Consider the following 26,038-nt stretch of genomic DNA (forward strand, 5'->3'; position numbering starts at 1 on the left):
CCATCATCATCATCATCACCAAAGAATAGAGACCATCATCATCATAATCACCAAAGAATAGAGACCATCATCATTATCACCACCAAAGAATAGAGACCATCATCATCATCATCACCAAAGAATAGAGACCATCATCATTATCATCACCAAAGAATAGAGACCATCATCATCATCATCACCAAAGAATAGAGACCATCATCATCATAATCACAAGAATCGAGACCATCATCATTATCATCATCACCACCAAAGAATAGAGACCATCATCATTATCATCACCAAAGAATAGAGACCATCATCATCATCATTACCAAAGAATAGAGACCATCATCATTATCATCACCAAAGAATAGAGACCATCATCATCATCATCACCAAAGAATAGAGACCATCATCATCATCAACAACAAAGAATAGAGGCCATCGTCATTATCGCCACCAAAGAATAGAGACAATCATCATCATCATCATCATCATAATCACCAAAGAATAGAGACCATCATAATTATCATCACCAAAGAATAGAGACCATCATCATTATCATCACCAAAGAATAGAGACTATCATCATTATCATCACCAAAGAATAGAGACCATCATCATCATCATCATCATCATCATAATCACCAAAGAATAGAGACCATCATCATCATCATCATCAAAGAATAGAGACCATCATCATCATCATCATCACCAAAGAATAGAGACCATCATCATTATCATCAAAGAATAGAGACCATCATCATCATCATCACCAAAGAATAGAGACCATCATCATCATCACCACCAAAGAATAGAGACCATCATCATCATCACCAAAGAATAGAGACCATCATCATCATAATCACCAGAATAGAGACCATCATCATTATCATCTTCACCACCAAAGAATAGAGACCATCATCATTATCATCACCAAAGAATAGAGACCATCATCATTATCATCACCAAAGAATAGAAACCATCATCATCATCATCACCAAAGAATAGAGACCATCATCATCATAATCACCAAAGAATAGAGACCTTCATCATTATCACCACCAAAGAATAGAGACCATCATCATCATCATCATCACCAAAGAATAGAGACCATCATCATTATCATCACCAAAGAATAGAGACCATCATCATCATCATCACCAAAGAATAGAGACCATCATCATCATCATCACCAAAGAATAGAGACCATCATCATCATCATCACCAAAGAATAGAGACCATCATCATTATCATCAAAGAATAGAGACCATCATCATTATCACCACCAAAGAATAGAGACCATCATCATCATCATCACCAAAGAATAGAGACCATCATCATTATCATCAAAGAATAGAGACCATCATCATCATCACCAAAGAATAGAGACCATCATCATCATCACCACCAAAGAATAGAGACCATCATCATCATCATCACCAAAGAATAGAGACCATCATCATCATAATCACCAGAATAGAGTCCATCATCATTATCATCTTCAACACCAAAGAATAGAGACCATCATCATTATCATCACCAGAGAATAGAGACCATCATCATCATCATCACCAAAGAATAGAGACCATCATCATCATAATCACCAAAGAATAGAGACCATCATCATTATCACCACCAAAGAATAGAGACCATCATCATCATCATCACCAAAGAATAGAGACCATCATCATTATCATCACCAAAGAATAGAGACCATCATCATCATCATCACCAAAGAATAGAGACCATCATCATCATAATCACAAGAATCGAGACCATCATCATTATCATCATCACCACCAAAGAATAGAGACCATCATCATTATCATCACCAAAGGATAGAGACCATCATCATCATCATCACCAAAGAATAGAGACCATCATCATTATCATCACCAAAGAATAGAGACCATCATCATCATCATCACCAAGGAATAGAGACCATCATCATCATCATCAACAAAGAATAGAGGCCATCGTCATTATCGCCACCAAAGAATAGAGACCATCATCATCATCATCATCATCATAATCACCAAAGAATAGAGACCATCATAATTATCATCACCAAAGAATAGAGACCATCATCATTATCATCACCAAAGAATAGAGACTATCATCATTATCATCACCAAAGAATAGAGACCATCATCATCATCATCATCATCATCATAATCACCAAAGAATAGAGACCATCATCATCATCATCATCAAAGAATAGAGACCATCATCATCATCATCACCAAAGAATAGAGACCATCATCATTATCATCAAAGAATAGAGACCATCATCATCATCATCACCAAAGAATAGAGACCATCATCATCATCACCACCAAAGAATAGAGACCATCATCATCATCATCACCAAAGAATAGAGACCATCATCATCATAATCACCAGAATAGAGACCATCATCATTATCATCTTCACCGCCAAAGAATAGAGACCATCATCATTATCATCACTAAAGAATAGAGACCATCATCATCATAATCACCAAAGAATAGAGACCATCATCATTATCACCACCAAAGAATAGAGACCATCATCATCATCATCACCAAAGAATAGAGACCATCATCATCATAATCACCAGAATAGAGTCCATCATCATTATCATCACCAAAGAATAGAGACCATCATCATTATCATCACCAAAGAATAGAGACCATCATCATCATCATCACCAAAGAATAGAGACCATCATCATTATCATCACCAAAGAATAGAGACCATCATCATCATCATCACCAAAGAATAGAGACCATCATCATTATTGTCACCAAAGAATAGAGACCATCATCATAATCATCATCACCACCAAACAACAGACATCATTGTCATCTCCAATGAACAGAAATATCAAATATCATGTCATTTTGGGACCATTGCTGAAAAAGGAAGAGCGAGGGACTCAGAGGAGGTGTGAGTATCAGAAACCGACTGGAGGTGAGTGGAGTTTAAAAGGGAGCAAAGGGCAAGTTAAGGGTTAAAAAATGGTGATTGGTGGGTGGAGAAATAAAGGCAAGAGGTCAGTGGTGTGCAAACTACTGGAGGGGATTCTTAAGGATAGGATCTGTAAGCATTTGGAGAAGTACAGTCTACTCAAGGATAGTCAGCATGGCTTTGTGAAGGGAACGTTGTGCCTTATGAGCCTAATTGAGTTATTGAGAAGAAAGCAAAAGAAATTGATGATGGTACGGTGGTAGATGTAGGCTACATGGATTTTATTAAAGCATTTGACATGGTCCCCCATGAGAGACTCATTCAGAAAGTCTTGAGGAATGTGGATAAAAATTTGGCTTGTAAGTAGAAAGCAGAGAGAGAGAGAGAGAGTAGTACTGGAAGGAAAATATTCTTCCTGCAGGTCAGTGACTAGTGGAGTGCCACAAGGATTTGTTCTGGGACTTCTGCTCTTTGTGATTTTTATAAATGACTTGGATGAAGAGGCGGAAGGATGGGTCAGTAAGTTTGTGGATGACATGAAGGTTGGAGGAGTTGTGGTTGGAGCTGAAGTTTGTCAAAAGTTACAAAAGGATATAGAAAGGATGCAGAGTTGGGTGGAGAAGTGGCAGATGGATTTTAATCCAGATAATTGTGAGGTGATGCATTTTGAAAGGACAAATGAGAAGCCTGAGTATAGGGTTGATGGTCAGTTATTTAAGGGTGTAGATGAACAGAGGGAACTTGGGGTCCAAATCCATAGATTCCTCAAGGTTGCTGCACAGGTTGATAGGATAATTAAGAAGGCCTATGGGATGCTGGGCTTCATTAATAGGAGGATTGAGTTCAAGAGTCGAGAGGTCATGTTGCAACTCTACATATCTCTGGTGAGACTACACTTGGAGCATTGTATTCCTTTCTGGTCACTTCATTACAGGAAGGATGTGAAAGCTATGGAGAGGGTGCAGAGGAGATTTATCAAGATGTTACCTGGATTGGAAAGCAAGTCTTTTGAGGCAAGGTTAGCAGAGCTGGGACTTTTTTCTTTGGAATGCAGAAGGATGAGAGGAGACAATAGAGGTCTACAAGATTATAAGAGGCATAGATAGAGTGGACAGTCAGAACCTGTTTCCCAGGGCAAGAATAGCAAACACCAGAGGACATGAATACAAAGTTAAGGGAGAGAAGTTTAGGAGAGACATCAGGCATAATTTATTTTTTGCAAAGAGTTGTGGGTGCTTGGAATGCCTTGCCGAGGATGGTGGTGGAAGCTGAAACATTAGGGACACTTTAGAAATTCCTAGTCAGGCATATGGTTGGAAGAAAAATAGATGGTTAAGGGGTAGGGAGGGTTCAATATTTTTTAAAGGAATATATGGGTCAGCACACCATTGACGGCCAAAGGGCTTGTATTGTGCTGTCCTCTTCTATCATCACCATTACCAATAAACAAACACTGCTATCATCAATGAACAGCAACATCCCTCAGGAATGAAAGCCACCTGCCATGGTCCATGTTGGGACCAATAAAGTGGGTGGAGAAGGTGAGAAGTTCCTGCAAGAAGAGTTCAGGGAGTTAGGTGCAAGGTTGAAGGACAGGTCCTCCAAGATTGTGATCTCAGGATTGCAACCTGTGCCACATGTTAGTGAGGTTAGGAATAGGAGGATAATGCAGCTCAACACGTGGCTAAAGACATTGTGTAGGAGGAAAGACCAGGTTTCTGCATCATTAGGCTCTCTTCCCTGGAAGAGAGCCTAATGATGCAGATGGTTTGTATCTGGAGGGATTCTAATATCCTTGCATGAAAATTTGCTAGTGCTGCTCCAAGGAGTGTAAACTAAATACGGTTGGTAGCAGACGGAAGAGTGGAGGAGGGAAAGGATGATGCGGTGGAAATTTTCTACTGTGTACCAATTTCAATGCAAGGAGTATTGTAGGAAAGGCAGATGAGCTCAAAGCATGGATTGGCCATTAGTGAATCTTCACTGCAGCAGGGGCAGAACTGGCAGCTCAATGTTCCAGGCTTCCGTTGCTTTAGACACAATAGAATGGGTGAGGGGGTGGGAATGAAAGGGAGAGGAGTGGCATTGCTCGTCAGGGAAAATATCACAGCTGTGCTCAGGCAGGGCAGACCTAAGGGCTCATCTACTGAGGCTATATGGGTGGAGCTGAGGAAGGGGAAAGGTATGATCACACTCATGGGGTTGTATTATAGACTGACAATTGTCAATGAGAATTGGAGGAGCCAAACTGTTGAGAGATAGCAGACAGCTGTAGGAAACATAAGGTTGTGATAGTAGAGGATTTTAATATTTTGCATATTGACTGGGACTCCCATACTAAAAGGGCTGGATGGCTTGGAGTTTGTCAAATGTGCTCAGGAAAGTTTCCTAAATCAATATATAGAGGTACTATAGAGGTACAATATGTAGGGGCACTTTTTGTGTCCAGTGATCATTATGCCATTGGTTTCGTTAATTATGCAGAAGAATAGGTCTGGATCTTGGGTTGAGTTTCTAAATTAGAGAAAGGCCAATTTTGAGGAAATGAGAAAGGATCTAGAATGTGTGGATTGGGATAAGTTGTTTTCAGGCAAGGATGTGCGAGGTAAATGGAAGATCTTTAAAGGTGAAATTTTGAGAGAACAGAGTTTGTATGTTCCTGTCAGGATCAAAGGCAAGGTTAGCAGGCAGAGGGAATTTTGGCTTTCAAGGTATATTGGGGTTCTGGTTTGGAATATGAGAGAGCTGTACAGCAGGTATAGGTAATGTGGAGCAAATGAGGTACTTGAGGAGTATAAAAAATGCAAGAAAAAAATCAGAAAGGCTAAAGAAAGACAGAAGGTTGCTTTGGCAGACAATGTGAAGGAAAATCCTAAGGGTTTCTACAGGTATATTAAAAGCAAAATGATTGTAAGGGACAAAATTGAAGATCAGAGTGGTCGGATTTGTATGGAGCCAAAAAATGAGGAGATCTTAAATGTTATTTTTTTCATCATTATTCACTCAGGAAAAGGCACAGGGTCATTGGAAGTAAGAAAAATAAGCAGTGAGGTCATGGCACCTCTTCAGATTAAAGTGGAGGAAGTGCTTGCTGCCTTAAAGCAAATAAAGGTGGATAAATACCCAGGGCCTGACGAAATATTCCCTCAGACCTTGAGGGGGGGTCTAATATAGAAATTTCAGGGGCTCTGGCAAAAATGTTTAAAATACCCATAGCCATATATGTGGTGCTGGTGGATTGGAGGCTATCTCACGTTGCTCTGCTGTTTAAAAAAGGCAATAAAATTAACCCTGGAAATTATAGGCTGGTGAGCCTGATGTCAGAAGGAGGTAAATAATTGGAAGGTGTTCTAAGAGATCTGATATATAATTATTTAGATAGCCAGAAATTGAATAGGGATAGTCAACATGGCTTTGTGGATAGTAGATTGTGTTTAACCAATCTTGTAGAGTGTTTCAAGGAGGTTACCAGGAAAGTTGATGAAGAAAAGGCTATGTATGTTGTCTGCCTGGACGTTAGTAAGGTCTTTGACAAGGTGCCACATGGGAGGTTAATCAGGAAGGTTCGGACGCTAGGTATGCATGGTGAAGTACTAAACTGGATTTGACAATAGATGGATGGGAGAAGCCAGAGGGTAGTGGTGGATGATTGCTTCTCAGACTGGAGGCCTGTGACTAATAATGTGACTCAGGATCTGTGCTGGGACCATTATTGTTTATCACCTACATTGATGATCTGCATGATAATGTGGTAAATTGGATCAGCAAGTTTGCAGATGACGCTAAGACTGGAGGCGTTGTGGACAGTAAAAAAAGGTTTTCAAAGCTTATAGAGGGATCTGGACCAGCTGGAAAAAGTGCTGAAAAATGGCAGATGGATTTTAATCCAAACAAGTGTGAGGTGTTAGATTTTGGAAGGACAAACCAAGAAAGGATGTACACAATGAATGTTAGGCCACTAAGGAGTGTGCTAGACCAGAAAGATCTGGGAATACAGATACACAATTCCCTAAAAATGGTATCATAGGTGGATAGGGTTGGAAAGGGAGCTTTTAGCATATTGGCTTTCAAAAGTCAAAGTACTGAGTATATGAGCTGGGATGTTATGGTAAAATTGCATAAAACGTTGGTGAGGCCAAATTTGGAGTATTGTGTGCAATTTTGGTCACCTTACTACAGGAAAGATATCAATAAGATAGAAAGAGTGCAGAGAAGATTTACTAGGATGTTGCCTGGACTTCATGAACTGAGTAACAGGGAAAGGTTAAGCAGTTAGGACTTTAGTCCCTGGAGCATGGAAGAATGAGGGGAGATTTGATAGATGTGTTAAAACTTATGAGGGGATAGACAGAGGAACTGTAGATAGGCTTTTTTTCCATTGAAGGTAGGTGAGATACAAACCAGAGGACAAAGATTAAGAGTGAAAGGAGAAAAGTTTAGGGGGAACATGAGGGAGAACCTTTTCACACATAGTGGTGGGAGTCTGGAAGAAGCTGCCAACTGAGGTTGTGAATGTTGCTCAATTTTAACATTTTTTCCATACTACCACCCACTCCTCCCCCTCCCATCCACCCCACCCTTTACAACCCTTCCTCCTTGGAGCTTATTAAAAAAAACATACATAAAATCATAACAGGCTGTTGTGTTGTATGTCAACTATTTACATCTTTAAACACAAATAAAATTTTTACTTAACATCTAAGCCCATACATTCCAGATATAAAGTCCACATTTTAACAAAAGAGTATAGTTATTTCACAAACTATATGTTATCTTCTCTAAATACAAACATGATTGAATTTCTTTATGCCATCTTTGTATACTCAATTCAACATCATTTTTCCAAGTTACAGCAATACATTTCCTAGCCACCGCCAATCCTAATCGTATAAATGCAATTTGAGGTTTTTCTAATCGCAAATTAGCCACAATATTCCTCATATAACCCAATAAACACACCCATGGATCCACATATAAATCTATTTGGAATAAGTCCCACAAAAATTTAATTACTTTTTCCCAAAAGGGCTTAACCTTTGTACATTCCCACACCGAATGTTCCCACATTGAAAACACAAATCTGACTCACTAAAACCATATCTTTTCAATTTTTCAGGCATTAAATATAGCTGATGCAAAAAGTTATAATTAACTAAACTATAACGTACATTAATTAATTTTGTGACACTATTCAAACACATATCTGTAGAGCTCGTCGAAAGAATCAAAGACTTGTTGATCCAAACCAAGGCTTTTATTAGCAAAAGACAGGAGCTCTTCACAGGTGGCCGACCAGTGCGGAATGATCCGACCTGGCTAGGGACACAACCCTTTAAGGCCCAGACAATAGGTGTGGCTTAGCTCTCAGCCAATCGCTGTAAGCACAGTCTAGATACTGTAACTATATACACTATATACATTGGTGTATCTGTACTATCACAATATCAGACCATTTTTCCACAGATCTAGGAATAAATAAATCCTTCTCCTATTTATCTCTTATTCTAAATATATCTACCTTCTTCATATTTTTCTGTAATAACAAATACATTTCTGAAACAAGCCCTTTTTTTCCTTATCAGCAATTAATTTCTCAAATTTCATTTGACCCAGTAGTATTAAATCTTGACCAAAACATTTTAATAACAAATAACGTACTTGATAATAAGCAAATAAAGTGTTGTGTAATATGCCAAACTTTTCTCTAAGTCTATTAAATGAAAGAAATGAACCTACTTCAAAACAATCTTCCACTAATATCAATCCTTTTGAATCCCAATCCCTCAAATAAGGATTACGCATAGAAAATGGAATTAACTAATTCTGATATAATGGAGTTTTAGCTGAAATCACCTCTTTTGATTCACTTATACCATATCCCCATCAAATGTTTCAATACAGGCAATTTATATTGTTGCAAAAGCAAAGAATTCCATTTATATATAAAGTGATGCATTGAACTTTCCTGTATCTGATCCATCTCTACTTTCACCCACATCGGAGGCTGGTCAATATCAAACAGTCTATTAATAAACTTTAATTGTGCTCCCTGATAATAATTTTGAAAATGTGGCAGTTGAAGACCTTCGAAGTCATATCCCCATGTCAATTTTTGCATAGATACTCTGCATAACTTACCTTTCCATAAAAGCATACAAACTACTTTATTTAATTCCTTAAAAAACTTTCCCTGTATAGTATTTGGAATAGATTGAAACAAATATTGAATATGAGGATATATAGTCGTTTTAATACAATTTACCCATCCAATCAATGTAGATCCTTCCATCTATTTAAATCAAGCTTAATCTTATTTAATAATGGAACATAATTTAAACTATACAAATTTTGGTAGTCCTTATCCACAATTACACCCAGCTACTTAATTTTATTTGACCATTTAAACTTTGTATGTTGCTCACAATCTGAATAATCTCCATCTGATATTGGTAATTTACTTTATAACTTGACATTTCTCCATATTGTTTCCACAAATCCTGAATTGGTTCTAAAGAATTTTTAGGATGAGTCAAATATATCAACACATCATCAACAAACAAATTGATTTTATACTCATGTCCGCCAATTGTAATTCCTTTAATATTCAATTCTTGCCTAATAGCTTGGGCCAATGGTTCTATAATTAATGCAAATAAGCCTGGCGACAACGGGCAGCCCTGTCTAGTTGATCTGAACAAATTAAATACCTGTGAAACCTGTCCACTTGTCACCACCTGAGCGTAGGGATTAGTATATAATGCCTTAACTCAAACAATAAAGAGTGGTTCAAATTTAAATCTTTCTAACACTTTAAATAAAAAATTCCACTCTACATGGTTGAAGGCCTTTTCCACGTCTAGCGCTAGTATCATTGGTTGGTCAAGTTGCTGTCTTGAACCATTAATTATAGTAATTAATTTAGTAATATTATCCACTGAATACCTATTCTTAATAAATCCTGCTTGATCCACATGTACTAATTTCAGCAAAAAATTAGCCAATTGGTTTGACAAAACTTTGGCTACAATTTTATAGTCTACATTCAATAAGGATATAGGTCTATACGATGCAACTTTTAATGGGTCTCTATCTTTCTTTGGTTTAACCGTTATCAATGCTCTTGAGAATTACTCTGGAAATAAACCTGTATCAGTGGCTTGTTTAAGTACTTCCGATCACACTGGAAATAACAAATCATGAAATTTTTTATAAAATTCTGTCATAGAACCATCTTCTCCAGGTGATTTTCCACTTGGCATTGATTGTAATGCCTCCTTAAGTTTCAAATCAGTCAATGAATCCTCTAACATCTTAATATCCTCTTCCTCCAGTAAAGGTAAATCCAAATTTAACAAAAAAGAATCAATCTGCTCCTCATCAGCTTTCCCTTCAGATGTGTATAAATCCCGATAAAAAGTACGAAATTCATCATTAATCTCCTGTGGATTATGTAATTCCTGAACTTCTCCAAACTGCATTAATCGTTCAAGAAACTTGTTCAGTCTTCAACTGCCACACTAAAACTTTATGTGCTTTTTCACCCAACTCAAAATAACACTGTTTCGATCATTGAATCATTCTTTCATAATTATAAGTTTGCTTTGTATTATAACAAAGCTTCAATTTAGATAACTGTATCTTATACTCTTCTGTTGCATTTTTCTGAAATGTCTTCTCCAATACTGCAATTTCTTTTTCTAAATCTTGAAGTTCTGTTTTCTATTGCTTCTTCACTTTTGGTGTGTAACTAATAATTTGACCCTGTAAGTATGCTTTTAAAGCATCCCATAAAGTAAATTTACTTTGAACTGATCCTGCATTTGTTTCTAAAAAAAAATCTAATCTGATCTCTTACATACAAAATAAATTGAGGGCTTTTTAACAACATCTCATTAAATCTCCAATGATAATTAATTCCCGCCATCTCGACAACATTACAGGAAATTAACAATAACAAATGATCTGACAGAATCCTACTCTTATGCTCAGCTTGTTCAATTCTACCCTGCAAATGAGCTGATACCAAGAAAAAAATCTATTCTTGAGGATGACTCATGACGTGCTGAATAAAAACAATAATTCTTCTCAGTCGGATTCATCTGTTGCCATATTTCAACCAAATTTAAACCCCCCCCCCATCAACTCAATTATTCTTTTTGCCGTTTTGGTTTTCTTCACAATTTTTGGAGACTTATCCAATACTGGATCCAAACAACAATTTAAGTCCCCTCCAACCATAATATTCTCATTTGAATGATTCAAATGCAAAAATGCATCTGTGACAAATTGTACAACATCTTTATTTGGTGCATATAAATTCATCAAAGTCCAAGCTTCTGAAAATAATTTGCAAAATTATTCAAAACTCTGCCAGCATTCTCAGAAAAAGATTCTAAAACAAAAGGCACTTTTTTATGTATCAAAATCGCTACTCCTCTAGCCTTAGAATTAAAAGAAGATGCCAGCACATGTCCAACCCAGTCTCGTTTCAATTTCAAATGTTCCTTCTCCGTCAAATGAGTCTCTTGTAAAAATGCAATGTCCACCTTCATCTTTCTGATATAGTCCAACAACCATTTCCTTTTTATCAGATGGTTCATCCCATTTACATTAAATGTCACAACATTCAATTTACTCATTTTGTCGTTACAAATGACACCCAACACAGCAAATCCTCACAAAGAATATAAGCTTAAAAAAACCCTTCTAAATTTATCAAAAATTTATAAAATATATTTATAATATAAAATAAAAAATGTCCTAAATTTAAAGACAATAAACAAAAAAACCCACCAAAGTGGTACCCTCCCTCTACTAACCGGGTGTGGTCTAAACCACGTAGCAGATGACTTCAGAAGACAGAGCCATCCACCCCACCCCAGCTGATATTCTTATATCACAAAAAAGACACTTGTTTATACAGAAAAATTCAGTCCACAACACCCATGACACCAGTTTCTTGATCTTCAACACCAACAACTTGGCCATCATCTCCCATCTGAATCAGATGTTGTTCCTCCACTTTCTTCCTGACGTTACCATTCCCATCCCTCTTTGGAGATCCCTGCGATTTCAATTGTTTCTGCAACTCAAAACTATATGGGTTATATGGCAAAGAGTTAGCGAAAGTCATAGCTTCAGTTTTGTCATCAAAAAACTGAGCCTGAAGATTACCATAAGATAGCTTCAATGCAGCTGGGTATCTAAATGCAAATCTGTAACCCTTCTTCCATAGCACAGCTTTAGCTGGATTAAACTCTTTACGTCTTCTTATCACAGCCTGCCTTAAATCCGCATTAAAAAAAAATCTATTACCCTGGACCTGATTTTGGTGAGCCTTCTGTACTGCCAAATGTAATATCAACTCACGATCCTGGTAACATAAACAACGGATAAGCACCGCCCGTGGAGGCTGGTCTGAAAAAGGCTTCCGTCATATTGCTCTATGTGCTCTATCCCATTCCAAACCTTCTGGGAATGCATCCTCTCCCAACATCCCTGGTATCCATTTTTGAAAAAACTTCACCGGATCCGTTCCTTCAATATCCTCCAACAGTCCAACTACCAAGATTATTACGCTGACTTTGGTTTTCCAGTGAATCAATTTTCTTCAAAAATTCTCATTTTTGGACATCCCATCCCATAATACAATGTTCCACGTAATCCATTCTCTCAATATATTGTTCCACTTTATCATTGCAATCACAAAACACCCGCTTAATTCCTTTAAATTCATCCTTTACCACGTCAATTGCTTGCAAACATTTGGCTGCATCTTGTTTAATTAATGACACTTCTCCTCTCGGGTTCAGTCAATTGAAACTTATTATCCTTAAATCCCTGCATAACTTGAGTTGCCATTATTATTCATCCGACGCATAAATTTTTCAGACACAGACAATATAGTTTCTTCCTCCACCTGCACAATTTGAAAAGTTTGTAAAGTGGGGGATTTAAGTCTCTGAAATCTTTGAGATTTTTGAGGTCTACCTTGCATAATTCTGCAACATGGAGTATTGCTGCTTCTTCATCTTCTGGTGTCTGTAGTAACTCCTCTTCATCTTCTTCTTCCGATTCCAACGCTACAACCTCAGCCCGAGCCACACGACTATGCATCCAAAGTCCCTCCCAAACTGGGCTGACTCTGTCAGCCTGTCGGGAGAGAAACGTTCCCGCAGTCTGTGCCCTGTCGGGAGTTGTGCGCATGCGTGAATCTCCGTGCATGCCCAGATCAGCCAGATTCCGGAAGCACAGGTCCTTTGTCTCTGCGCTCAGGCTCAGCACTTCGCCGGCTGGTCCGAAGCACTCGCGACCGGGGTTGGGAACAGAACCCTCATCTCCGCAAAGCCCCACATCCCCGGGCACACGATCAGAGTTGTGCCCGCTCCCCCCTCCAAGGAATGGCTTATCATGCTGGCGTCATCTTGCGTGGTAGGATACAAAGAGGGTGCCGGTGTAATTACAACTGAGGCCGGAGTAGTCCATTGAGGCTTCGGCAGCTCCAGAGTCAACCCTCGTGGATCCCTCGAAGAGGTAGGCCTCAATTCCTCAGCACTTCCAGCTCTTTTAAATTGTAGTTTTTTTGCAGCTTGAGCCTTGATTCCTTTCATTATGACTGTAACTAACTTTTTAAACTTCTTCAGAACAAGTTTTAAAGATCTAAATTTTGGGTATTAATTATTCAGCTGGGGAGAGGTGGAATTACACATCCTCTTCCTACGCCATCTCACCACGCCCCCCAAACTTTAACATTTAAGAAGAATTTGGTCAGATCCATGGATGGGAGATGTATGGAGGGCAATGGACTAGTTGCAGGTCAAAAAAAAGGTTCACCACAGACTAGAAGGCTAAAGGTGCCTGTTGTTTCTGTGCTGTAGTGTCTACATTCTATCAAATGTCACTATCTCAGTGAACAGAGACAACCTTACCTTCATCTCAAGAAACAGAAGCATCACCATCATCTCCGTTAAACAGAAACATCATCACCACCACCAACGAAGGGATACATCAGTATCACCAATGAACAGAAACTTGACTGGATCAGTCACTTCTAGACTTCACAAAGCTTCAGTATCAGAAAGATAGTACTTCAAACCTGTGTAGTTGCAGCAAGTAAGAAGTTTGGCTCACCTGGACATTGTACTCATGTACGATATATGATATAAACTTCTCCTATCAAGCCTACATATTTAACATATCTTCTTTCCACATATCCTATTGAACAATATTTGTTGAAAAGCAAATGTCATGGTGAAAATACTGGTAAGTTACTTGCAGGTCAATTGAAAGGTTAAAAAACAACTAAGATTCAAATGAGAGATGGCACAATGACAACGGATCATTCTAAACTTAAAGAGACTTTCTTTTTTTTTGAAACTTTATTTATTAATTTTAACATATAAAGAAAGTCAGTAATTCACATACAAAAAAATACAAAACGAAGTAATACAAATACAAAGTAACATAATTAATACAATACCAATCTCAAAATCTCCCCTGACAACTAAAAACTAAGACTAAAAGAAAAGAAACTATTTTTAACTCCTAAACCCCACCCTCCCCACCCCCACAATAAAGAGTGAAGAATTAATAGTTAGTATAATAAGAGAAAAAAAAATTAAAAAAATATCTTAAAAAGAAAATCAATATAAATAATTTAAAAAAATATTAATTAAGTATTAATTATTAGTCCACAAAATTTTTATTATATAAAATTATATATAAAAAAAACCAAAAAAAAACTTAAAATGAAAAAAAAGCCAACTAATAAAAAAAAACTAAAAAAAGGAAAGAAAAAAAAACATATATATAGAAAAAAATATATATAAATGAAAAGTTTTAGAAAAAAAAAGAAAAAAAAATTAATTCAAACTTATTTAAATTGTATATAATCAATAAATGGGGTCGACTTTAACTCATAAAAAGACATCTTATCTTGTATAGAAAATGATATTTTTTCCACGACCAAACAAAACTTCATCTCTGAATCTTTGGCTTGGCTTCGCGGACGAAGATTTATGGAGGGGGTAAAAAGTCCACGTCAGCTGCAGGCTCGTTTGTGGCTGACAAGTCCGATGCGGGACAGGCAGACACGATTGCAGCGGTTGCAATGGAAAATTGGTTGGTTGGGGTTGGGTGTTGGGTTTTTCCTCCTTTGCCTTTTGTCAGTGAGGTGGGCTCTGCGGTCTTCTTCAAAGGAGGTTGCTGCCCGCCAAACTGTGAGGCGCCATGATGCACGGTTTGAGGCGTTATCAGCCCACTGGCGGTGGTCAATGTGGCAGGCACCAAGAGATTTCTTTAGGCAGTCCTTGTACCTTTTCTTTGGTGCACCTCTGTCACGGTGGCCAGTGGAGAGCTCGCCATATAACACGATCTTGGGAAGGCGATGGTCCTCCATTCTGGAGACGTGACCCATCCAGCGCAGCTGGATCTTCAGCAGCGTGGACTCGATGCTGTCGACCTCTGCCATCTCGAGTACCACCTATCTAAAGACAATACATTTCTATTCTTCCAAGTAATCGCTATACATTTCTTAGCCACTGCCAATGCTAAATAAATAAAAGAAATCTGGTAATTATCTAATTCTAAATCAATCAACGGTTGCATATTCCCTAATAAAAATATATCAGGGTCTAATACAATATGAAGATTATATAGATTATTAAATACAGATTGAATACCTTTCCAAAATTGTTGTAACTGATCACACAACCAAACAGCATGTAAAAAAAGTACCAGAAACCTGATCACAACGAAAACAAAGATCTGACTTACTAAAACCAAATTTTTTAAATTTTTCGGGTGTTAAATATAATTGATGTATAAAACTATAATTGATCATCGCCAATCTAGCATTGATCAATTTTCGAACACTGTTACGACAAATTTCAGATCAATCTTCTTCAGTTATTGTTAAGCTTAAATCTTTTTCCCATTTCATTTTATCTTTATTCCAATCTATTTTACTTTCACATTCCAACAAAATATGATACAAGCCTGATATATAACCCTTTTTTGGAAATGAGAGCACGTATTTCTCAAAATCAGTTTCAGACAATAAATTCATTTGGCGACCACATACCTGTTTTACAAAAGATCTTAACTGATAATCACAAATATAGAATGAACACTTATATCAAATCTCTTTTGCAATTCTACAAAAGAATAAAAATGACCTTCTAAAAAACAGTCAGATAAATTATGTATTCCTTTCTCCTCCCATTGTTTCAAAATAGTATTAGATACCGTGAAAGGAACAAGTTGATTATTAAATAATGGTAATCTTCCCGACCACTTATTTTTCAATCCCATTTTATGTAATTTAGTTGTCCATAAATTCATTAAATGTTTCAATATTGGTACATCATAAGTTTGTAACAAATTTTTTTTCCATCGAAATAAAAATTCATTCGAAAATTTTTCAGAAATAACTGCCAATTCTATCTGTGCCCAACTAGGCGTTTCTTGTGTGGCCATTAATACGCTAAGAAATCTAAATTGAGCTGCTTCAAAATAAAATTGAAAATTAGGTAGTCGTAACCCTCCAAATTGAAAATCCCACATCAATTTTTTCAACGCCACCCTAGGAAATTTTCCTTTCCACAAAAAATCCCTAATTACCTTATATAAGTCCTTAAAAAATCTTTTTTGTAAACAACAGGGAACTGATTGGAATAAATATTGTATACGAGGAAAAATATTCATTTTTATAGTATTAATTCTTCCTAATAAACCCAAAGGTAAATCTTTCCATTTAACTAAATCTGCCTTAATCTTCTTCATTAAAGGAAGATAATTAAGTGAATATAAGTTTTGGTAATCAGTATTAACATTAATTCCCAAATATTTAATTTGTTTCGTCCACTTCAAATTCGTAATATTTCTAAACATTGAATAATCATCTTTACTAATTGATAAAATTTCACTTTTAGTCCAATTAACCTTATAACCAGATAATTGACCATAAATCTCTAAAGAATCTTGAAGTGCTGGCAGAGAAACATCAGGATCCACCAAACACAGCAAAACGTCATCCGCAAATAAATTTATTTTATAATCTTCATTCAAAACTCTCATACCTTTGATACTTTCATTCTGACGTATTAATTGTGCTAAAGGTTCAATAACTAAAGCAAACAAAGTGGGTGATAATGGACATCCTTGTCTAGTAGATCTTGTTAAATTAAAAGATTCTGAAAGCAAACCATTAGTAACAACTCTAGCTTTCAGGCCATTATACAAAGCCCTAATCATACCAATAAATGAGGGACCAAACGAAAACTTCTCAAGTACTTTAAATAAAAACTTCCACTCTACTCTATCAAATGCCTTTTCTGCATCCAATGAAACCACCATTGGATAATTCTTCTGAGATTTAGATCTATTTATTAAAGTAATTAATCGTAAAATATTATCCGAAGCATACCTATTTTTAATAAAACCTGTTTGATCATGATGTATTATCTTTGGTAAATACTGAGCTAACCTATTAGCCATAACTTTAGCCACTATTTTATAATCTACATTTAACAATGATATAGGACAGTAAGAAGCTACCTGTAAAGGGTCTTTATCTTTTTTTGATATAACTGTAATTATAGCATTAGAACAGGACTCAGGTAAATGAAAAGTATCATAAAGTTGTTGTATTACATTCTTAAATAAAGAAGATATATCAACATAAAAAGTCTTATAGAACTCAATAGAAAAACCATCTCCACCGGGCGCTTTTCCATTTGGCATATTTTTAATAGCCATTTCAATTTCATTATCCATAAAAGGTTTATCTAACTCCTGTCTATCTTCTTGAGTTAACTGTGGTAAATTAATATTTTTCAAAAATGAGTCTATTGCATCTTCTTTTATCTCTTTACATTCAGTCAAATAAAGTTTTTTATAAAAATTACAAAATTCATCATTAATTTCTTTTTGACTAAAAGTAATACCCAATTTATTTCTAATAGCTGATATAATCCTAGATAACTGTTCTTTTTTTAATTGCCAAGCTAATACTTTATGGGCTTTCTCACCCCATTCATAAAATTTATTTTTTGAACGATTCAACAGACATTCAAATCGATATGACTGTAACTTATTATACTTCAACTTTAAATTAGTTAATTGAATCTTTTGAAATTCAGTAGCTTTCTTTTGAAATTCTTTTTCACAGATTGTTATTTTCTTCTCCAAATCCTCAGTTTCTCTAACTCTCTCTTTCTTCCATTTAGATGCATAACTGATAATTTGACCTCGTAAAAAAGCTTTCATTGCATTCCACAAAACAAACTGATCAGAAACAGAATGAACATTATTAGCAATGAAATCCTCAATTTGTTTTTTCAAATAAACAATAAATTCTGGCTTTTGTAGTAACATAGTATTAAATCTCCATCTTAAAGTATGTTGTGTAACTTGAGAACTTTGATATTCCAATAATAACAATGAATGATCCGAGACTAACCTTGCCTTATAATCCACAGATATAACTTTATCCTGTAAATGTGCCGAAATTAAAAAATAATCAAGTCTTGAAAAAGAATTATGTCGAGAAGAATAAAAAGAAAAGTCTTCCTGTGTAGGATTAAATCTACGCCAAATATCGACTAAATTCAAATCTTTCATCATATTAGCCATATGTATTGCCATCTTTGATTTCTTAATTACCTTTGGATACTTATCCAATAACGGTTCTAATACCATATTTAAATCCCCCCCCAATCATCACATTGGAATTAGCTTGTCCCAATAATAAAGATATTTCTGTAATAAAAGCAGAGTCTTCAACATTTGGGGCATAAACATCAATCAAAGTCCAAGCTTCATTAGAAATCATACAGTTCAACTTAAGTAGTCTTCCTCCATTTTTCTCCTCGTCTTGCAATTGAAACGGTAAATTCTTATGTACCAAAACCGCAACTCCTTTTGCCTTTGAATTAAATGAAGAATAGAAGACTTGTCCAACCCAAACCCGCTTAAGTTTCAAATGTTCTTTATCTGTCAAATGAGTTTCCTGTAAAAAGGCCACATCTACTTTAAATTTTTTAAAATAAGCAAGTACTTTCTTACGCTTTATGGGATTATTCAAACCCTGAACATTAAGAGAAGCAAACTTAAATTTCAACATATCTTTCAACAATTAGAAAAAAACCCCCAACTCTTACCCCTTTACCCTCTCTTAATACAATCAAAAAAAAGAAAAAAAAGAGAAAAAAAAACTGAAAAAAAATTTTTTTTTAATATAAAACAAAAAAAACCCTTCACTCTTTAATCTGATAATACAAAAAAAAGAAAAGAAAAACCGGGTATGAGGTTAAAAATACCTCCTCCCGTCTAAACCGCACAATGCGGTAACTCCCCAAAAAAAATGAGTGTGAGATAACTCACATGTAGCTGATGACTGCTGGAAAATACTGCCCATCCAGCCCCCTCTCCCAACCCCCATATCATATTAACATAATCATTATCTAAAACCATCTCCAGAATTTTCTTTTAATCAATTTAATCTCTACGGCCACCCTTATCTCCATCTCTTCTTGGGGATCATTTCCCTTCTTCCATCTCCAAATTTTTCTGAACAATTTTATCTCTCTTATCTCCCTTATCTCCATTTCTTCTTGAAAATCGACTCCCTTCTTCTGTCTCCACTCTCTTTGGAGACCGTGGTGGACTACGTCTTTCTTGAAATTGCGTAATTGACAAAGATTGAGCAAAATCCATAGCCTCCTTAGGATTATCAAAAAATTTGGGTTGATAACCATCTTGAAAAATCTTCAATACTGCTGGATATCTAAATGTTGCTTGATATCCTTTTCTCCATAACACTTCTTTCACAGGATTAAATTCACGCCGTTGAAACATAACTTCTTGACTCAAATCCGGATAAAAGAAAACACGATTATTTTCGACCATTAAGGGGGATCTTCTTTGTTGTGCATTTCTTATAGCCGTGCGCAAAATTGTCTCTCTCTCGCAATAATTTAAACAATGAACCAAAACCGATCTTGGATTTTGTCCTGAAAATGACTTTCTTCTTAAAGCTCTATGGGCACGTTCCAAAATTAAACCGTCCGGGAACTTATCCCGTCCTAACACCTGCGGGATCCATTCAGTAAAAAATTTTCTTGGATCCGGTCCTTCCATACCTTCTGGTAAACCAACAATTTTTATATTATTCCGTCTAGATTGATTTTCTAAATAATCAACCTTTTTCATCAGATTCTTATTCTGAATTTGTAAATCTTCAATTGTTTTATTTACTTCTTGCATTTGTTCCTGTACTATATCCATTTCATGATCAACATCTTCAAATTTTTCTTTCACTTCAAGCTTGAAAGCTCCATAATCAGCCATCTGTTTAGTGATAGTTTCCGTCAAAACCTGAAGCTCAGTATTAGTTTGAACTACAACTCTGGATAATTGCGTCATTGTAAGATATATCTTGGTTTCAAAATTCTGAAAATACATATCCATTTGAGTAGATTCAACTACAATAGGCTCCTACCGTTTCTGTTTCACTGAAGGATCTTCTATTTCTTCCCTCATTTTAACTTTAGCAGTTTTTCTTATAGTTTGGCTGCGTGTAGAAACCCCTGCCACAGCCTCCTCAGCAGTATCTGGAGGTCTGTGGCTAGGGATATTCTTACCCCATATTTTATCAAATACTTCTTGTAAATCGGGTTTTAGTAAAGTCTCCTTTGTTAATAGTACATCTTGCAGCACTGGTGCTTTATCCAAGGTTAAATCTCCACTCCCTGTCGGATTTTCAGCAGACAGCGTTGAAGGAGTAAAGGTTCATTCATAATATTTACAGCTAATGCTGATTCTCGCACATGCGCCCGGCTAGCCCTTTGTTCTAAGGACTGCCGGGCGCCATCTTCAAAGAGTCCTACCGACAAAGAACTGGACTCCGCTGCCGAACCTCGGATCTCCTCCCCTGGGTCCATCTCGCACTGTAGTCTGGCTTCCCGTGTGCAGGTAGGCTTGGAATCTTGAAGTCCTGGAAAATGTAGTTTCTTGACAATCTGTTGCTGTTTTTTTTTTACTTTTCTTCAACAACTGTACCATCAGGGATTAGCCTAACACCTCTAACTATTTTTAAACTTTTAAAAAGTTTTAACGGACATTTCTAGACAAAACAATAACAAAGAGTCGGGAGAGGACTGGAAGGCACGTCTGATCCTTATGCCATCTTGCCACGCCCCCCAACTTAAAGAGACTTTCAAACAATTTTATTCTATTCTACTTCTGAATTTAAGAATAATTTCACTTCCATGCACGTTTTCTTGAACGTATAAATTTGCCTGTTTTATCTCAGGATAAGCGTATGAGGCTGAAGGAGCCGATTTCTCAGGACATACCCGTTTTCAACCATACACCCAGCCTTCATTCTCAGGCGATTTGCTATCAATGTACAAGTTAGGTTTTCCCCAGGCATCATCTGAAGTATTTTTAAATACCCATGTACATGTTCAAGAGCCAATCATTACCTGCAGAAGGATGCCCATGAGTTTCTAGGCCACTTATTTCTAGCAGCTGTTGGAAGAGAGAATAATCATTATGCACTCATCTGTTCCTTGTGATTTCAAAATCTATCACTTCTTGAACTTTGAACTTTGAAATTATTAATACATTTCAATAAATGTACTGTAGTTCGTGAAATATTACTTCCTTTTAGGTATTTAAAGATGATTGTGTGCTTATTAATTTGTGTTAAAGTTATCCAAATACTTCAGTATGTATTTACTGTTTGTGTATTTAGGGATATATGGGGTACCAGTGGCATTTGGTTTTTGTTACTGGCAGGAAGTCTGTGTTCCTTGTGCTTAATATGGGCAGCAACTGTGGCTCTTTGTTACAACTGGTGATGTTAATCATCTCAGGGACCGGGGAGTTTCTTTATTAAATAGCATTCTAAAATGCAACTCGTCACTGTTCCAACCTAGCTGTGTTGTTCCAAGTATCTCATAATGCTGTGCATTGTCAAGTCTTTGGTCGATAAGCGTACGCTGGAACTTTTTGTGCCTTTCTACTGCAATAAAAATAATAAATTGCTGTTCTTCACTTGTCATATACTATTGGGATCGATTCACTCGAATAAAATCCCTCAGCCCAATTAACATTAAAAATATAGCCTGCATAGTTTACACCAAAGGATCTCTTAAAATCTCATCAATTATTTTATATTGTCATTTATGAGCATTCTAGAGGACATTTAGTCAGAAGAATAACTAGTTTAGTTCAGAATCCACAGCCCTAGGGTAATGATGTGATGTGAATTCCACATAGAAAATATCACATCGCTAAATCAGAGTTGAGTACAGTAAAACACCTGGTATATGGAATGCAAACAACTGATACCCTCAAGCAACTGGCAAAAAAAGAGGAAAATAAATAAAAAAATATAAGAATAAAATAGAAAGTAAAAAAAAACTAAGATTAAAATTGTAAAAGTAAATGTTCTCTGAAGTAACGCATAAACCATTGGTGAAGATGGGATCAAATATTCAGGCAGCGGAGTGGCTGGGTTGTGCTTTGCTCGTAGCAGTTGTATGAATAAAATTGTCTGAAGCAGCAATGGTGTCACCCAATATAAAGAGCTGGTTGATGACGTGATCCATTGGGGTGACTTTCTTTAAGTGTCTCCTCATCCCTGCTTAGTGGGAGTTGTCCCGGTCAGAAGCTTTATCTGTAAACTTGGTTGGTGGGGGGGGGGGGGGGGTGTTGTGTGTGGGTGTGTTGGTTAATTATCTAATAATATAAAATGTTACTGTTCATCTTTCGGGCGGCACCATGGAGGGGGAGGAATGGTTAAATGTTTTCAAATAAAGTGACTGAAAATAAAGTCAAATGCTTTAAAGATTATATATGGTATTCATGCAAGTGAAATTTGTACAGTATAGTAATTTTGTCTTTTAAACTGTTCATTCTTAATGCAGGGGTATTAGTTGCTGTAAGAGTAAATCTCAAAATATACTTATCTGGCATCTACATACCAGGCATTTTACTGTATTTGACAAGTTTAAATTATGTAACTTTTGTATTATCAAAAATAACTCAACTGAAAACTGCTGAGTAAATGATAATAGAGTTGGAACCCCATTAGCTGGCACCTATGAAGATCGCAGATAGTGAATATGTGAATTTTCCACTTGGCTGAGTCACACTGTGACACTAACTAATATACCTGCTTAAGAATACAGTTTAAAAAATAAAGCCAGTGCAAAATGTAAAGGAATTTGATAAAAATCAGTCCTGTAGTATTTAATTACATTATATAAAGTTCACTTTAATCAGGTAATTCCTGCAACTTACAAAATTTAAATTTGAACCTTGGCTAGTGTTGCACTAAGCCACTATGCTAACCGTGTTGCCATCATAATGAACCCACAGTCCCCTGAGTTTACAGATGAAGTCTTACTAATATATCTAATACAAAAAAAGGTTCCGACTAGGCATTTTGGAACAGTTGCCCCAGTGGTGAGCAGCATTGGCCGACTCTTCATCCTGGGTGGTGCCATTTTATTCTAACACAACTTTATTCAGCTGCTGCGAGCGGGCATGACTGGAGAACTCCCCTGGCTGGATGTTTGCTCCCATCTTCACAAAGAGGTTGTGTGTTGATTCAGAGAACATTTACTTTTACAATTTTAAACTTTTATCTAAAAATGCATTTATTCTTATTTATTTCCATTTATTTATTTATTTACTTCATCTTATTTTGCTGGTTGATTGGGTTACTGGTTGACTGAATTCCGGACAATGAGGCTTCGACTGTGCTTCCAATTCTGCAGAATCTGCCCCATGTAAAGTGACTATTGAGAGAACTAATTGCAGGATGGAAATGAATGGGAAGTGAACATCCAGGGGTATTAGTATATCCAGAAGGATAGGCAGGAAGGTAAGGTGGGGGGGGGGGGTGGTGTGGTGGGTGTGGGGAAGCACTCTTAATTGTGGATGAGATCAGGATGATAGTGAGAGATGTTATAAGGAGTAGCTTGTTGAATCCATCTAGACAGTAATTAGGAAGGGTAACAGGGAAATGTTGCAGATGGGAAGAGTCTAAAGGCAACAAAATGGAGATATAGGGTCATCCTCTTTGTTCAGAAAAATAGAAGATTGGACTTTTAATTTTCTTTTCTTTTAAAAATATTTTTAGAGATTTTAATATATAAATCTTACATACAAAGTCATCTAAATATAACAAATGACAGGTCATATCATATACACATCACAAATTAAACATATCATGTAAATCAAAAACCTACCCATAATTGTTTATTTAACTTGTTTCTTAAGATATCAAATTCTATCAATATGGTAATTGACAGTTTATCCCTTTTTCATAATTTATCCCATATAATTCTGGATAGAAAATAGATGAGACAAAATTAACAATAGCTTCATATAAACAAAGGGTGAATTCTATTTTAATTAATAATATAATCCATGATAAACCATAATTAAACTCACGTTGACCAGTTAACTAAAGAAAAGCTAAAAAGAAAAAGAAAACAAAACAAAAATCCTCTGACTAATCTAACCCCTCCCTCTAATCAAGGTTAACTTGTGGGGATGGAAAGATTTGGATCGAATAGCAACCTTTGGACACCAGACAGAAAGATTTTTTTAAGAAGTTTTTAAAATTTAGACATACAGCCTTCTGGTGCATGCCGCCCAAATACCCCAATTAACCTACAACCTAAAGGGTGGGAGAAAATTGGGGGACTGGTGGAAACCCACACAGTCACAGAAGATTGTCCAGACTATGATGGTGTCGAATCCAGATCGCAGGCACTGAAATAACATTGTGCTAACTGCTACACTAACCTTGCTGCCACAATTATTTAAATAGTGAAAGATTGCAGCATGCTGTTGTGTAGAGTGTCTTGGGAGAGATTGAGCATGAATCACAAAAGATTGGTTTGCACATTCAAGAAGTAATTACAAATTGAAAAGGGATGGTGACAGACTCATCCTGGGTAGTGGTGGCTGCCTAGTCCTGATTGGTGGTGTCGGGCCCATCCTGGGTAGTGGTGACTGCACAGTCTTGGATGGAGACGTGTCTGGCTGTAATAAGGTTTACAATACCATAGTTTTTGCACTGTGAAGTTCAAGGGATTTTTCTACATCCAGCATTCAGCTATTTTTTTTTTGGGTCACACACAGTGAATTTAATTGGGTCACACACAGTGTGAATTTAATTGGCATTGTGCAGGGACGTGGGACTAGAAAGGGGTGTTTGGTTCGGTGCGGACTAGAAGGGCCCAATGGCCTGTTTCCGTGCTGTAATTGTTATATTATATTATATTACAACTCTTTGGCTTGGCTTCGCGGACGAAGATTTATGGAGGGGGTAAAAAGTCCACGTCAGCTGCAGGCTCGTTTGTGGCTGACAAGTCCGATGCGGGACAGGCAGACACGATTGCAGCGGTTGCAGGGGAAAATTGGTGGGTTGGGGTTGGGTGTTGGGTTTTTCCTCCTTTGCCTTTTGTCAGTGAGGTAGGCTCTGTGGTCTTCTTCAAAGGAGGTTGCTGCCCGCCAAACTGTGAGGCGCCAAGATGCACGGTTTGAGGCGATATCAGCCCACTGGCGGTGGTCAATGTGGCAGGCACCAAGAGATTTCTTTAGGCAGTCCGTGTACCTTTTCTTTGGTGCACCTCTGTCACGGTGGCCAGTGGAGAGCTCGCCATATAACACGATCTTGGGAAGGCGATGGTCCTCCATTCTGGAGACGTGACCCATCCAGCGCAGCTGGATCTTCAGCAGCGTGGACTCGATGCTGTCGACCTCTGCCATCTCGAGTACTTCGACGTTAGGGATGTAAGCGCTCCAATGGATGTTGAGGATGGAGCGGAGACAACGCTGGTGGAAGCGTTCTAGGAGCCGTAGGTGGTGCCGGTAGAGGACCCATGATTCGGAGCCGAACAGGAGTGTGGGTATGACAACGGCTCTGTATACGCTTATCTTTGTGAGGTTTTTCAGTTGGTTGTTTTTCCAGACTCTTTTGTGTAGTCTTCCAAAGGCGCTATTTGCCTTGGCGAGTCTGTTGTCTATCTCATTGTCGATCCTTGCATCTGATGAAATGGTGCAGCCGAGATAGGTAAACTGGT

General features: G+C 37.0%; 1 protein-coding gene across 7 annotated transcripts in view; it reads left to right on the plus strand.

Moving 5' to 3' along the window:
* The window catches only part of LOC138754998 (craniofacial development protein 2-like), a 218,839-nt gene that overhangs the window by 34,799 nt on the left and 158,002 nt on the right, over positions 1–26,038 (plus strand). For 2 of the 7 annotated variants that reach the window (XR_011351985.1, XM_069920118.1), the window contains exon 1: positions 20,678–20,903. The exons of the other annotated variants lie outside the window; for them this stretch is intronic. The gene's annotated coding sequence lies outside the window, so the exon portion shown is untranslated. Of the gene's footprint in view, positions 1–20,677; positions 20,904–26,038 lie in introns of those variants that run through there. 7 annotated transcript variants of the gene reach the window in all.

This window comes from Narcine bancroftii, chromosome 1 (assembly GCF_036971445.1).
Source record: "Narcine bancroftii isolate sNarBan1 chromosome 1, sNarBan1.hap1, whole genome shotgun sequence".
NCBI classification, from domain to species: Eukaryota; Metazoa; Chordata; class Chondrichthyes; order Torpediniformes; family Narcinidae; genus Narcine; species Narcine bancroftii.